Source organism: Mesoplodon densirostris, chromosome 7 (genome assembly GCF_025265405.1).
Source record: "Mesoplodon densirostris isolate mMesDen1 chromosome 7, mMesDen1 primary haplotype, whole genome shotgun sequence".
NCBI lineage: Eukaryota > Metazoa > Chordata > Mammalia > Artiodactyla > Ziphiidae > Mesoplodon > Mesoplodon densirostris.
The window spans coordinates 91,311,428-91,329,055 of NC_082667.1; positions in this window are offsets into that span (position 1 = coordinate 91,311,428).

Consider the following 17,628-nt stretch of genomic DNA (forward strand, 5'->3'; position numbering starts at 1 on the left):
CAATGAAACAGATGGAGTGGATCGTGTTGTCTGGTCCCTAACATAAATAAAATCCTAAGTAGTAATTACTTTAGACTTCCAATAATAGAGAAATATACCCCAAAACTCCTAGGAGAAACCTTGCATTTTTTCTCTTCCCTTAAAGTTGTAAATCCTATCATGACTTTGAAATGTAAATACTGCCCCCTGAGACTGAAAGAAAAAAAAAATAAGAGGGGGAAGGAGAGGCTTTTTATAATATAGACTGTCATGAAGCTTCCTTACACAAAATCTAGTCCACAGACTCCATAACATTACCCATCAAGGGCTAAAGTTTGGGAGTGAAAGCTATAGGGTCTCTGTTTGTGTTTGCATGTTTATGTATGTCATTAGATGTATGTTATCTATATGTAATGTTTTTCTACCTCCAGAAGGTATTGTCAAAATTAATTTGGAAAGAGCTCTATTTAACTGGCTTAAAGACAAGTAAGACTTTAATATCAATAGTGTACTTACATAAAATGAAAAATTTAGTTATTTAGTTATTTTTATTTACAATAATTGTTTTTCTCTAACGCTTTTGCAAAAGTGTTCCTGCAAAAGTGCTTTTCCTTCAAGAAGATTCATGGAAAAGACTCTGACAAGTACACATTTCCGATAACTAAGATCAACTTGCCTTCACATTGGCAGGGCAATAATGGACCTTTTAAAGGATTCCCCAGGGCTACCTACACAATCCCACAAAATGTTATGGTATGGTAGCCTGAGACCTGTGCCTGTTCTCTTTTCCTTGTCAGTAAAATGGATCTGTTACATTGATGATATAATGTTAATATGTGAAGATTTGCCTCTGCTGCAGGACATTCTGAAGTCTTTGCTGGAATATCTACAAGGAAGAGGATGGGCAGTGGGAATTCACAGGAAATTCAAGACCTGAATTATCCCAGAAGCTGTGGTTGATAACGTATAAGGCTATCCAATCCTTAAGAATGTGAACAAGATGCAAACTAGGGATTTGGGGGTTTTGGTGTACTTTTATTCTCCATCTGGCATAGGGCTTCCATCCCTTATTCTGCTTGGTAAACAAAGTACATGTGCGGGACTGGGGATCAAGCAGCCAGCCACCTTTGAGAAGGCAAAGATACCAGCGAGTCAGATCAAAGCTCTGGGCATCACCCAAGCAAGAATACCATTTGAGTTAGATGTGTATTTGAGTACAGGAGGTATGAGTTCGGGACTGTGGCAGAGACATCTGAATGAGAGAATTTGTAGGATTTTGGTCTCAGGTCTGGAAGGCAGTAGAAATCCAATATATCCCCATAGAGCAATAGCCCTTAACAGTGTACATAGCAGTCCTCCAGGTAGAGCCTCTCATAAAGGAACAGCATGTCATGGTAAAACCTTTCCTTCCTATCAAGGTGTGAGTTGAGAATATGTTCCATCAACCCATCTCTGCCATGGCTCAAATCCCCGCTATGACTAAGTGGCAGCCTATTTGCAGCAGAGGAGTGCCCTGTCTGCTAGACCACTGTCTATAGAAATGCAGGTGCTACTAGGATATAAGTATGTAGATCTTCCAAATGGCTCAGCTCCTATTCCTGTGGTAGCCCCCGTGGCCTTTATTGAAGGAGTAGGAGAAACTCCTACTGATGCCTAGTATACAGATGCCTAGAAACAGAGTCAAACTGTAGCCTTCAGTGGACTGAACTCAGAGCAGTTTGGCTGGTGATCATTCATGAGCCCTGTCCATTAACTCTTTGGACTGACAGTTGCACTGTTCTAAAACTTATGGCCTGGACAATGGGAAACTAAGGGAGGGATGATCATGAATAAACCCTTGTGGGGTCAGAATATGTGTGGAAAGGCATTTGGGTCCACCTGCAAGAGCCTGAGGCAGACCTACGTGTTTTCCACATCCTGGCTCATAAAACACTTATGCCCCTGGGTACCTAAGGATACAAGTGAACACTCTGAGTGATCCAACCCCCAGCCTAGGGGATTTAATAAATCAGTGGTCCAAATCATGGGGCTTTTGGTGAAAAAATGTATTACTTATTTGTGAATCATTGTCTTAATCTGTGCTTTCTCTTGCATGTGCCTATATTGTTTCTGTGGTATCTCCCTCCAATGCAGGTGGACAGCATCCAAATGAGGCACCTCCATGCTAGTGAAACCCCTTACTGACCACTCAGGGCACATTGCAGAAGACAGGGGCCTGTATGATTCTAAGAGGCAGTTAGTAGGGCTGGAGTGTTGGAGGAAGTCATGGAGAGGATGTGACTGCTCATTGATCTGTGAGCTGGAACCAGGCAACTGGATACAATTTACCCTCTGCCCTTTCCTTGGAATATACATTCCACCCACAGTTCCCAAGCTGGAGCTGTTTTGATGAAGCAGTCTTGAGAAAGTAGTGTGTTGTTTAGTCATGTATACAGCTGGACTGTATAGTTGATGATAACTTTAAGGGCTCTACATAAACTTTAAGATTCTGGCAAGCAGGTGTGGAGATCTACTTGTCTTGCAGCCTTTCAAAGACAGACCTCCTTATGCAAGTTCCCTTGCTTATTAAACTTGCAGCCTAACAATCTGGATTGGTTTTCCTCTTTTTTGTCCTCTTCTGCTTTCTCCTACAGGTGCTGGTTTCAGATTACACCTGGGAAGATCCTGAAGTTGCTGACCAATATACCCCATATCCAAAAAAGTCAAGACACACTGAAAATCTTATGACAAGTCCTCTTTATTTATTTTAGTTTATACTTAAACAGAGAATAAATAAAAGAACAAGTATTCCACATTCTCTACTTGTTCATATCATATAGATCTATTAATATCCAATTTCCCTCCAAATAAGCAAAAATTCTATGAATCTTCTAATTTTCCTGGAGTAGAAAATTATACTCAGATTATTTACTTCTACTGTAGTCATATGGCTTGTGTCAATCACATTTAGGATAAGACAAGAAAACATTTTGTGTGAGACTTAAAATTTACTCATTTACATTCCTCTTCTCTCTTTTCTCTTACATTGATCAATATTCACTGAAATTATAAAGCACAGAACTGGGCACTGAATATATAGTTTGTTTGGAAGTGTCAAAATACGCATACACATGTACACATAATAGAATTGTTATTTATCCTTTATTACATTTGAAATCTGTTGTTCCAAATTACAACTATGTTACCTCTGGGAAAGAGCTAACATCTTCTGTAAGGGAGAGAAACAAACCCACTCCTATTAATTATAATAACTTATAGATGATCCCATAAAATGTTTTGTAAAATATTAGCTCTGTATTTCAGCAATCACTTGCATATAATGATATATTGCTAAGCAGCATACGCAATCTGAGTAAATGTATGCTTCTGAAAACTAGTAGTTTTCTATATGTTGGGAATCTGATCTGCAGCTTAAATCTATCAAACTATACTTGGAAGGGGGAGTTTGCTCAGTTGAATCCTAAGACATCTACTTAATAGTATAAGTCACCTATACCAGATTAATAATTAATGACTGAGCAATTTAATTGCAAGTTTCTATATAACCACAGAAAACACCAGCTGAAATGAGGTGTGACTTAGTAAAATGAGAACTAAGAAGGCTACAGATTGACAGTGAGAGAAAAAAAATAATATTTGATAGAAAATGAAGTAAAGTGTCAGACTCCATTTGGCTGTCTATTAAAATTATGTTTAAGTAGGTTGACTAGCTCTGAGTTATATAGGCCTGAGTGGGAGGTAATGAGTCAGAATAAATCATTTTCACTGTCTTTATTAGGATCTGGCAGGTGTTCTGAATCTGTCCTTTAATTTCCTTTCTTGAATATATTTATGCCAAGATAATATTGCATTACAATGTTTTTCACAACCGATTAGGAAAACTGTCTTCAAAAGATTGGTCTTAAGAAATATAAAATAATGAGGTGGTATTTTCCAGGAGGAAAATTCAAGCAAATGAAAAGTTATGACTTTTGCTTTCAACAAACACTGTTTTTTTTTAAAACTACCTTTGGACTTCAGTTGTTGTTTAAATTGAAATTCCATAAATATCAAGTCAGATACTAACAAAAGTATATTCAAAGTTCTGATAACACTGTCAGAAAAGGATTGTTCCCTTTTCTCCATAGTTTCACAGAGAACTTTAAAAGTTAATACTTCCTGATGCTGCTTGGATCATGTTACAGGAAAAAAACAAAAAACAAAAAACTTTGTGAGCGCTGGTACTATCTATGGGAGAATGCTAACTGCCATCCTGATTGCAACATAGAGTGTCCCTGACAATGTTTATACTGTTCCATCTGTACACTTTTCTTGCTACAAACGTTACCACCCTCCAGCCTGTGAGAGGCAGCTGGTCTGTGAGACTTTTGGCAAAAACACTTAGCTAGCCATACTGTACAAGAATACAAATGTTTGTACTACCACCAGGACTGAAGCAAGAGTTACATTCTGGAAACACTTATCAGAAAAGCAAATATAGATATTAAAATTTAAAAAAAAAGTTTTATACTATCCTCTTTAGAATATAGCAATGGTAGAAAAGTCCGTAAATATAGAGAACACAGAGGAAAACTTATGAGAAACCAGGTGTCAGTCCTCACTTGCCATTTTCAGTCTCTGACTTTGAGCTAACTATTTAATCGTTTTGCAAAATATATTTTAAAAACATCTACCATATGAATTTTCAGTCAATTTGTGAGAACATGCTTTTGTAAATTGTAAGTTTGAGACAAACCTACTTGTTGCTGACTATGGTTATAATTAAACAATTTAAGGCTTGGTCTGTTGACCCCACTTCCCCAACTTAAGATGCTCTAAAATATAGTGTAGTATAAATTATGAAGGATTTTTTAACAGAGGATGAATGCTGAAATGTATTCATTTCAACTCAAAAACCTTTAATTGTCTAATGAAGTGGATCATAAATTCCTTTACTTATTATTTGAGACCATTTACTATCTATTATAGAAATGTGCCTAGTATATAGATTCCACTATTTGCCATTTGCTTGCTACTTTCAAGGCATATAAAGTTTCTGTTTTCTGAATATGAATTACAGTCTTCATGTGTTTTCTTCACAACTTCCACCTTCAGCTAAAATTCCCTTCACAAGTATCTCTTCTAGCTACAATTGTATATATCATTCTCTCAACTTTTTCACAAAATTTTCCATAGTACTCTAATTATAACTAATCTTTTTCCCACTGAATTATTTTATATATTTATTAGTGCACTTCAGAGTAGATAAAATTAGTTTTATACAGGCTAAAACCCACATGTTACATATCTAGTATATGAAAGTTACATGCCAGGTACTTGTAAAAAAATAAATGAATAAATATCTGATGATTGTTTAGAAAGTCAGATATTTAAATGGGTAAATAAAATGTTATGGTTCATAGATTATTAAACAGTTCATATCAATAGAGAGATGGATACAATCTATTTTTTGAATAACTCAATGCTTTCCAAAGTGTGACCTTAGGAATACTTCATCAAAACCACAAGCAACATTTGATGACATTGGACTCTGGGACCCAATCTCATACCTCTTAGGTCAGAATTTCAGAGAAAAGGGTCCAGGGCCACTTTCTTTCCCAGAAATTTTTGGTCAGTGAATATTGGAGAGCCACTGTTATATGGCAGACATGATCTTTTTTACAAGGTAGCATATAAAGTAAACAATGAGAAAATCTGATGTTTTGACTCTAAATTTGAGTTTGGTTTCACCATGACAGGCTGACGCTATGTATTAATGACATTTTTGTTCACATTTTGTCTCCCTAGCTGGATGAATTATGATTCCTTTTAGGAAAAGTAAAACAGTTTGTTCAGGGGGCTGAAATCAAGATAGTAAAGTAGGAGTATGCTGAGCTCACCTACTCCAACAAACACATCAAAAATACATCAAGAAACAAAAGCTTTAAAAGCTATATTAAACAAGATAGACTGATATTTATAGGACATTCCATCCAAAAAACAACACAGTACACTTTCTTCTCAAATGCTATGAAACATTCTCCAACATAGATCATATTTGGGTCAAAAATCAAGCCTTGGTAAATTTAAGAAAACTGAAAATTTATTAAGTAACTTTTCCAATGACAATGCTATGTGACTAGATATCAATTACAGGAAAAAATCGGTAAAAAATACAAACATATAGAGGCTGAACAATACCCTACTAAATAGCCAAGAGATCATTGAAGAAATCAAAGAGGACATCAAAAAATACCTAGAAAAAAAGGACAATAAAAACACAATAACCTAAAACGTATGGGATGCAACAAAAGCAGTTCTCAGGAAGAAGTTTATAGCAATACAATCTTACCACACAAAAAAAGGAAAAATCTCAAAGAAACAACCTAATCTTACACCTAAAGCAACTACAGAAAGAGGAACAAATACATACATATATATATATATATATATATATATATATATATATATAATAAGGAAAGAAATCATAAATATCCAGTCAGAAATAATTGAAAGAGAAATGAAGGAAAAAATAGCAAAGATCAAAAATACTAAAAGGTGGTTCTTTGAGAAGGTAAACAAAATTAATAAACCATTAGCTAGACTCATTAAGAAAAAAAAGGAGAAGACTCAAATCAACAGAATTAGAAATGAAAAAGCAGAAGTAACAACTGACACTGCAGAAATACAAAAGTTCATAAGAGATTTCTACAAGCAACTATTTGAGAATGAAATGGACAACTTGGAAGAAATGGACAAATTGTTAGAAAAGCACAACCTTCTGAGACTGAACCAGGAAGATATAGAAGATATAAACAGACCAATCACAAGCACTGAACTTGAAACTCTGCTTAAAAATATTCCAACAAACAAAAGCCCACGACCAGAAGGCTTCATAAGCTAATTCTATTAAACATTTAGAGAAGAGATAACACCTATCCTTCCCAAACTCTTCCAAAATAAAGCAGAGGGAGGAACACTCCTAAACTCATTCTATGATATCACCATCACCCTGAATACCAAAACCAGACAAAGAGGTCACAAAAAAAGAAAATTACAGGCCAATATCACTGATGAACATAGATGTAAAAATCTGCAACAGAATACTAGCAAACAGAATCCAACAGCACATTAAAATATTCTTACACTATGATCAACTGGGGTTATCACAGGAATGCACGGATCCTTTGATATATGCAAATCAATCAATGTGATACACCATATTAACAAACTGAAGGATAAAACCCATATGATCATTTCAATAGATGCAGAAAAAGCTTCAACAAAATTCAACACCCATTTATGATAAAAACTCTCCAGAAAGTAGGCATAGAGGGAACTTACTTCAACATAATAAAGGCCATATATGACAAACTGACAGCCAACATTGTTCTCAATGGTGAAAAACCGAAACCACTTCCATGAAGATCAGGAAAAAGACAAGGTTGCCCACTCTCACCACTACTATTCAACATAGTTTTAAAAGTTTTAGCCACAGCAATCAGTGAACAAAAAGAAATAGAAAGAATCTAAATCAGAAAAGAAGAAGTAAAACTGTCACTGTTTGCAGATGACATGATATTATACATAGAGAATCCTAAAGATGCTAACAGAAAAATTCTAGAGCTAATCAATGAATTTGGTAAAGCAGCAGGGTACAAAATTAATGCACAGAAATCTCTTGCATTCTTATACACTAATGATGAAAAATCTGAAAGAGAAATTAATGAAACACTCCCATTTACCTTTGCAACAAAAAGAGTAAAATACCTAGGAATAAACCTACCTAAGGAGAAAAAAGACATGTATTCAGAAAACTATAAAACATTGATGAAAGAAATTAAAGATGATACAAACCAATGGAGAAATAGACCATGTTCTTGGATTGAATGAATCAACAGTGTGAATATCGCTATACTCTAAAACAATCTACAGATTCAATGTAATCCCTATCAAACTACCAATGGCATTTTTCACAGAACTAGAACAAAAATTTCACAATTTGTATGGAAATATAAAAGACCCTGAATAGCCAAAGCAATATTGAGAAAGAAAAACGGAGCTGGAGGAATCAGTCTCCCTGACTTCAGACTATACTACAAGGCTACAGTAATCAAAACATTATGGTATTGGCACAAAAACAGAAATATAGATCAATGGAACAGGATAGAAAGCACAGAGGTAAACCCATGCACATATGGTCACCTTATCTTTGACAAAGGAGGTAAAAATATACGATGGAGAAAAGAGAGCCTCTTCAATAAATGGTGCTGGGAAAACTGTAGAGCTACATGTAAAAGAATGAAAGTAGAACAGTCCCTAACACCATACACAAAAATAAATTCAAAATGGATTAAAGACCTAAATGTAAGCCCAGACACTAAAACTCTTAGAGGATAACATAGGCAGAACACTCTATGATGTAAATCACAGCAAGATCCTTTTGGACCCACCTCCTACAGAAATGAAAATAAAAACAAAAATAAACAAATGGGGTTTAATGAACTTCAAAGCTTTTGCACAACAAAGGAAACCAAAAACAAGACAAAAAGACAACCCTCAAAATGGGAGAAAATGTTTGCAAATGAGAAAATGACAAAGGATTAATCTACAAAATATACATGCAGTTCATGCAGCTCAATATCAAAAAAAACCAAACAACCCAATCCAAAAATGGGCAGGGGACCTAAATAGACATTTCTCCAAAGAAGATATACAGATTGCCAACAAACACATGAAAGGATGCTCAAGATTACTAATCATTAGATAAATGCAAATCAAAACTACAATTAGGTATCACCTAACACCAGTCAGAATGGCCATCGTCAAAAAATCTGCAAACTTTAAATCCTGGAGAGGGTGTGGAGAAAAGGGAACCTTCTTTCACTGTTGGTTGGAATGTAATTTGATACAGCCACTATGGAGAACAGTATGGAAGTTCCTTAAGAAACTAAAAATAGACCTATCATATGACTCCACAATTCCACTACTGGGCATATATGAGAAAACCATAATTCAATAAGAGTCATGTACCACAATGTTCATTGCAGCTCTATTTACAAGAGTTAGGACATGGAAGCAACCTAAGACCTAAGTGTCCATCGACAGATGAATGGATAAAGAAGATGTGACACATATACACAGTGGATATTACTCAGCTATAAAAAATAAATGAAATTGAGTATTTTGTAGTGAGGTGGATGGACCTAGAGTCTGTCCTACCGAGTGAAGTAAGTCAGAAAATGAAAAACAAATACAGTATGCTAACACATATATGTGGAATCTAAAAAACAGATGGTTCTGAAGAATGTAGGGGCAGGACAGGAATGAAGATGCAGAGGTAGGCAATGGACTTGAGGACATTGGGAAGGGGAAAGTAAGCTGGTATGAAGTGAGAAAGTGACATTGACATATATACACTATTCAATGTAAAATAGATAGCTACTGGGAAGCAGCAGCATAGCACAGGGAGATCAGCTTGGGTCTTTGTGACCACCTAGAAGGGTGGGAAAGGGAGGGTGGGAGGGAGATGCAAGGGAGGAGGATATGGGGATATATGTATACGTATATCTGATTCACTTTGTTATACAGCAGAAACTAGCACAACATTGTAAAGCAATTATACCCCAATAAAGATATTTTAAAAATACATCAAAATGTGTACCAACTCTCAATGCAAACAAATTGGAGGTTTGCAGAAAGCCTTTCCTATAACCAAGGCTGTAAAGAAAGATCCACACAGAGTTGGGTAGGAAGGGAGAAGAAGCGATCAGGTTGGGACCCATGCCTCCAGCAGGAGGTCATAGAAGAGGAGGGGATATCATGGGCTTGGGGATCCTCCCTGGAGATTGGGAGATTCCAGTCACTTATTAGGCACCACAGACCTTGGGTCTAACACCAGCAAGATGAGTTCCCTTAGCTTATTTGAAAAGCAGTGGGACTTACAGGAAGGCTGTAAGAAACCAAGACGCTGCTCATAAAGAATGAACACACATGCTTGCTTACTCCTAGGAATAAGGCAGAAGAAGCAGATTGAAAACTGCCTGGGGCTTTCGCTGGTTTCCTGTGACCAACCCAGTGCACACCCCAGCCCACACTGGGAGACTGCTCTAGCCCTTCTTTTTCCAGGACAACTCTCCACCAGAGAGAAGGTTGAAGTTGCCCAAGAGAGTGCACATTTTGGATAAGCAAAGCAGGCTGGGACATGGCCCTGCTTCTGACCATGGCATGGGCTGTCATTGCCAGTGTGTACCTGGAAGCAATGGGTTGGGAGTTACATGAGACTCTGAGTGGTGTGCAAGGACCATCAAAAAACATGCCCTTGCCTGTGCTGTGTGCTCATTCTGCCTCCTCTTGTTCTGGAGTTGCTCCTCACTAGGGAAATATGACATTTCTAGGACACACTTTGAGGAAGCAGAACCAGCTAAGACCTGGCCCTGCCTTTGAGCAGGACGCAGGTGAGCAATGCTGGCAAGCGCACAGACGCAGTGCACTGGAAATGGCCTGGGGCTCTGGCTGTTAAGGAGGAGGTGATGTTTCCAGATTAAATAAGTTACCTAAAAGATAGAATAATGCAAATCAATCAATCAGAACAAAAAAGAAAATTAAATTTTAGAAAATGATGATAGTTTGAGGAAGATCTGAGACAACATCAACTGTATTAACAATCAAATGATAGAGCTCCCAGAAGGAGAGGAGAGAAAGCAAAGGGTTTAAAAAGGATTTCATGAAGTTATAATTGAAAACATCTCAAACTGAAGACAGAAACATATTTCCAGGTATAAGAAGCACAGAGAGTCCCAAACAAGATGAACACAAAAAGACCCAAATCAATACATATCATAATTAAAAGGACAAAAGTTAAAATTAGAGAATTCTAAAGGCAGAAATAGAAAAACAGTCATATACAAGGGAACCCCCATAAAATTATCAGCTGATTTTTCTGAAGAAATTTGCAGGCCAAAAGGGAGTGGCAAGATGTATTTAAAGTGCTAAAGGGAAAAACCTACAACCTAGGATAATCTACCAATCAAGGTTATTATTCAAATTGAAGGAGAGATAAAAAAAGTTTTAGACAAGCAAAGCTAAGATCTTATCAATATTGAACTGACCCTATGAAGTGTGTTAAAGTGTCTTCCCTAAGAAGAAAAGAAAATGCTATAACAAGAACTAAAGAATTTATACAACTGATTCACTTTGTTATAAAGCAGAAACTAACACACCATTGTAAAGCAATTATACTCCAATAAATATGTTATAAAAAAGAATTTATACAAAAGGAAAAATCCCACTAATAAAAACAAGTATTGATATATAGTAAAAGCTGTGAGTCAACCACTTAAATAAGTGAATATGAAGGTTAAAGTTCAATATTGTAAAATAAACCATAATTAAACCATTAAGGGATAAACATGAAGATGTAAAATATGATATCAAAACCACAGAATATGGGAGAGGGGAGTATCTTTTAGAATATATTTCAACTTAATGACTATCTGCTTAAAACAAGTAGAAATAGATATAGTCAACATATATAAACCCCATGGTAACCACAAATCAAAAATATACAATAACGTAAGAGAAAGGAACACAAGCACACCACTAAAGAAAATCATCAAACCACAAGGGAAGAAACTAAAAGAAGAAGAAAAGAACAGAGAAGAACTATAAAAACAACCAGAAAACAAGTAAAAAAAATGGCATTAAGTACATACTTATCAATCATTCCCAAAATTTCATAGGACTAAGTGCTCCAATGAAAAGACACAGTGCGTTGATTGGATAGAAAAACAAAACCCATCTATTTGGTGCCTACATGAGATTCAATTCAGAGCTAATGACACACACAGACTGAAAGTGAGGGGATGGAAAAATATATTTCATGCAAATGGAAACAAAAATAAGCTGGGTAGCAATACACATATCAAAGTAGTCTTTAAAACAAAGTCTATAACAAAAAGACAAAGATGGGCATTATATAATGATAAAGGGATCAATAAGAGAAGAGGATATAATATTCATTATCACATATACATCTAATATAGGAACATCTAACCTATGCAAAGCAAATATAAATAGATATAAAGAGAGAAACTGACAATAATAAAATAAGAGTAGGAGACTTCAACACCCCACATATGTCAATGAATAGATCATCCAGACAGAAATCAATAAGGCAGAAGTGGTATTAAATGACACAAAAGAACAGTTGGACTTAAAAGATATCTACAAGATATTGCATCCAATAATGGAAGAATACACATTACTTTCAAGCGCACATGGAAAATGCTCAAGGAGAAATCCCACACTAGACCACAAAATCCCATGCTAGGCCTCAAATTTAAGAGGATAGAAATGATATCAAGTGTCTTTTCTGAACACAATGGTAGGAAACTAGAAATATTGGAAAAATAAACATGCAAAGACTAAACAACATGCTATCAAAAAAACAAATGGGTCAATTAAAAATGAAAAAGAAATCAGAAAATCCCTTGAGAGAAATGAAAATAAAAACAAAACTTTCCAGAATCAGTGGAATACAGCAAAAGCAGTTCTAAGAGATAATTTAACAGTGATACAGGCCTGCCTCAAGAAAGAAAGAAAAAAATTCAAATAAACTGCCTAAACTACCACCTAACGGAATTACAAAAAAGAAGAGTAAACATAGCCTAAAGTCAGCAGAAGGAAGAAGGTAATACGGATCAAAAAGGAAATCAATAAAATAGAGGCCAAAACATATTTTTTTTAATACAAAAGATCAAGAAACCAAGAGCTGTATTTTTGAAAATATAAACAAAATTTGTGAGCCTTCAGTCAGAATCATTAAGATAAAAAGAGAAAGGACCCAAATAAACAAAATAAGAAATAAGAAAGGGGAAATTACAACAATTACACAAAGATACAAAGACTGTAAGAGAATACTACAAACAGTTATATGCCAAAAAATTGGACTACCTAGAAGGAATGGATAAATTCCTGAAACATAAAAACTTCTAAGACTGAATCAGGAAGAAATATATAATCTGAGTCACTGATTATTAGAACTGAAATTGAATCAGTAATCAAAAAACTCCCATTAAACAAAAGTCCAGGAACGGGCAGCTTCACAGTTGAATTCTATAGAACATGTAAAAAAGGAAAACTATGCATCTCAAACTATCCCCCAAAACTGAAGAAGATGAAACATTCCCAAATTAATTTTACAAGGCCTCCATTACCCTAATATCAAAACAAGTCAAAAACACCACGAAAAAAGAATTACAGGCCAATATCTCTGATAAAAATAGATGTAAAAATCTTCAACAAAATAATAACAAACCAAATTCAACAATATATAAAAAGGATCATACATGATGATCAAGGGAAATTTATTCCAGGGATGCAAGGATAGTGCAGTGTTCACAAATAAATCAATGTTATACAGCACACTAAGAAAAGGAAGGAAAAAATTCACATGATCATCTCAGTAGACACAGAAATAGCAGTTGACAAAATTTAACATCCATTCATGATGAAAACTCTCATTAATGTTGGTATAGAGGGGACATATCTCAACAGGATAAAAGCCATTTATGACAAACCCAGAGGTAACATCTTACTTTATGGTGAAAGCTGAAAGCTTTTTCTGTACATTCAGAAATAAGAAAAGACTGTCTACTCTCAACACTTCTATTTAACATAGTATTGTTAGGTCAGCCACAGCAATCAGACAAGAAAAAGAAATAAAGCCATTCAAAGTGGATGTATAACAGTAAAACTGTTATTACTTACAGATGACATATTATAATATATATATATATAGAAAAGCTCTCTCCACCAAAAAATGATTAGAATTAATAAATGAATTCAATAAAGTTGCAGAATACAATATTAACATACAGAAGTCTATTCGTTTTTTATACACTAATAATGAACTATCAGAAGTAGAAAGAAAAATAAATCCCATTTAAAATCTTATCAAAAAGTTTAAAATACCTAGGAATAAACATAATCAAAGTGGTGAAAGATCTATACTATGAAAACTATAAAACACTGGTGAACAAATTTGAAAATGATATAAAGAAATGGAAAGATATCACATATTCTTGGATTGGAAGAACAAATATTATTAAAATGTCCACACTATACAAAGAAATCTATGAATTTATAGTGCAATCTCTGTCAAAATACCCATGACATTTTCACAGAAGTAGAAAAAAGTAATCCTAAAATTTGTATAAAACCACAAAAAACTCCAAATAGTCAACACGAACTTGAGAACAAAAAATAAAGCTGAAAGTATCAAGCTTCCTACTTCAGATTATAATACAAAGTTACAGTAATCAAAACAGTATGTTACTGGCACAAAAACAGACACATAGATCAATGGATAAAAATAGAGAGGCTAGATATAAGCCCACATATTTATTCTCAATTAATCTATGACAAATAATCTAATTATATACAATGGGGAAGACACAGTATCTTCAATTAGTAATGCTCAGAAAACTGGACAGCTACATGTAAAACAGTGGAATTAGAACATTTTCTTCAAACATATACAAAAATAAACTCAAAATGATTAAAGTATTAAGTGTAAACCAGAAAACCATAAAACTCCTAGAAGAAATGTTAGGCAGAACACCGTTTGATATAAGTCATAGTAGTATTTAATTTAATTTAATTTAATTTATTATTTTTGTATTTGCCTTCTCAGGCAAAGGAAACAAAAGCAAAAGTAAGTATCTACTGAATGAAGGAAAATCAATATATTATACATGTAAAATATAATATAATATAGTAAATCAAGTATAATATTTTAAGTATAAAGAAGTATAGTTGATTAACAATTATATTAGTTTTAGGTGTATAGCTTGGTGACTCAATATTTTTATACATTATACTTTAAGTTATTACAAAATAGTGTTATATTTTCCTGTGCTGTGCAATGTATCCTCCTTGCTTATTTACTTTTTACATAGTTGTTTGTGTCTGTTAATTCCAATACCCCTCTCTCAACCCTCCCACTTCCCCTCTCCCTAATAACTGTTAATTTGTTCTCTACATCTGTGAGTCTGTTTCTGTTGTTTTTTAATATGTAATATTTTGTTTTATTTTTAGATTCCACATATAAGTAATAATATAGAGTGTTTTTCTTTCTGTCTTACATATTTCACTAAGCATAATACTCTCTTGTTCCATCAACATTGTTGCAAATGGTAGAATTTTATTCTTTTTCATGGCTAAGTAATATTCCATTGCATATATACACCATGTTTTCTTTATGTATCCATATGTTGATGGACACTTATATTGTTTGAATATCATGGCTAATGCAAATAATACTGCTGTGAACATTGGGGTCCATGTATCTTTCAAATTAATGTTTTCCTTTTCATTGGTTATATACTCAGTAGTGGAATTGCTGGATCATATGGTAGTTCTATTTTTAGTTTTCTAGGGGAACCTCCATACTGTTTCTCATAATGGCTGCACCAATTTATATTCCCACCAACAGTGTATTAAGGTACCCTTTTATCCACATCCTTGCCAACTTCTGGCATTCATAGACTTTTTGATGATAAGCATTTTGACAGGTGTAAGGGGATATCTCATTGTGGTTTTCATTTGCATTTCTCTGATGATTAGTGATGTTGAGTGTCTTTTCAAGTGCCTGTTAGCCATATGTATCTCTTATTTGGAAAAAATGTCCATACAGGTCTGCCAATTTTTTAATTGGGTTGTTTATTTTTCTGATATTGACTTGTATGAACTGTTTATAAATTTTAGATGTTAATTATTATCAGTTAGATCATAAGCAAATATTTTCTCCTATTCAGTAGATTGTCTTTTCATTTTGTTGATGGTTCTCTTTACTGCTTAAAACGTTTAAGTTTAATTAGACCCCTTTTTGTTATTTTTACCTTTTCCCCTTCATCTGAAGAGACAATTTATGTCAAGAGTGTTTTGCCTATGTTCTCTTCTAGGAGCTTTATGGTTTACAGTTTTACATTTAGGAGTTTAATCCATTTTAAGTTTATTTTTGTGTATGTTTGTAAGAATATGTTCTAATTTCATTCTTTTACATGTACTTGACCACTTTTCTCAACACCTCTAATTAAAGAGACTGTATTTCCCCATTGTTATTCTTGGCTACTTTGTCATAGATTAATTGAGCATAATGCATGGATTTATTTCTGGGCTCTCTATACTGTTCCATTGCTCTATGTGCCAGTATCATACTGTTTTGATTACTTTATCATTGTAGTATAAATTTCCTTCTATGTGACTTCTGTTTTTCTTTTGCAGATTTTAGCACTCTCTTTTTCTTTAATATTTGCTGATTTAATGATATGTCTTGATATGGGTCTTTTGGATTCATTTTATTTAGGACCCTATGTGCTTCCTATACCTGGATATCTGTTTCCTTCTTCAGACTTGGGATGGTCCAGCCTTAATTTCATTAAATACATTTTCTACTTCCTTCTCTCTCTCTTCTCATTCTTGGAACACTAACGTGAATGATGGTATGCTTGATGTTATCCCCCAAATTCCTCTAACTGTTTTTATTTTTTAAAATTTGTTTCTGTTTTAGCCATTCTAATTGTGTTATTACCATTATTCTATCTTCAAGATCACTTCTGTATCACCTAGTCTGTTGTTCATTCCTTCTAGTGTATTTTACTTTTCAGTTATTGTATTCTTCAGTTCTGACTTTAAAAAAAATATTTTCTAGTTTTTGTTACAATTTCCCCTGTGTTAATCTAGTCCATCTCTTAATTGGTTTAGGATTCTTATTACTTGTGCTTTGATTCCTTTATCTAGTAAATTATTTCTGTTTTACTAGTTGTATTTTAAGGAGTTTTCTCTTGCTTTTTCAATTCAGACAAATACCTCTATCTTCTAATTTTCTTATTTTTCACTGTCTATGATATTAGGTGAAACAGATACCTATGGTGGTCTTCAAGGTGTGTTCTTATGTGGGAGCATTCCTATATGATCTGCACTTGCCCTGTGGCTTTGATGGGAGTGCTGGATCTGATGTGATAAAAAGTCACATCTTTCCCTTTGGTGTGCTGGCATCTATCACCTTGGTAGGAGTAGATTGGAGAAGGAGGGGTTAGTATTACAGCTCAGTGCCTGGGGCTTCTCCTCTTCTTAGTTGTTGTCACCACCCTGTGAAGTGCAGTATCAGATCTCAACCTGCTAGAGCAGAAGTCCTGGGTGTTGGGTCCAAGTTGGCTCTATTCCCTTCAAGTGTGTTTTCTTCCTTCACCCAGCACTGTCACTTTCAACCCCAGAGTGGATCAGTGCTGGATCAATAGGAGATGATGTAGGTATTTGGTGAAGGTCAGGTCATGGAGTGTGTCAATCTGGCAGCCATCAGAGATCTAGATTTCCTCTGATGCTCTGATGCACTGTCTGTGCAATCACCAGTAATGGCTACCACTTTTCTGCTCAGATGCTGCTTAGGGTTTGAGCCACCTCAATGTCTCATGGTTGAGATTTTTGCTCAATTGTGGTAGTCCTTGCTCTAGTGTGGAGCTTCAAAATGAAGCAAAGGGTGCTGGAGTGTTCACTAGGTTCTGGCTAGTGTATGTGGTAGCAAGAAACAAGTCAACCAGCCGTGAAGTTTCAAATTGTCCTTTCTACCCTGCTTCAGAGCAAGCAAACCTGCCTGTTACTCCCACA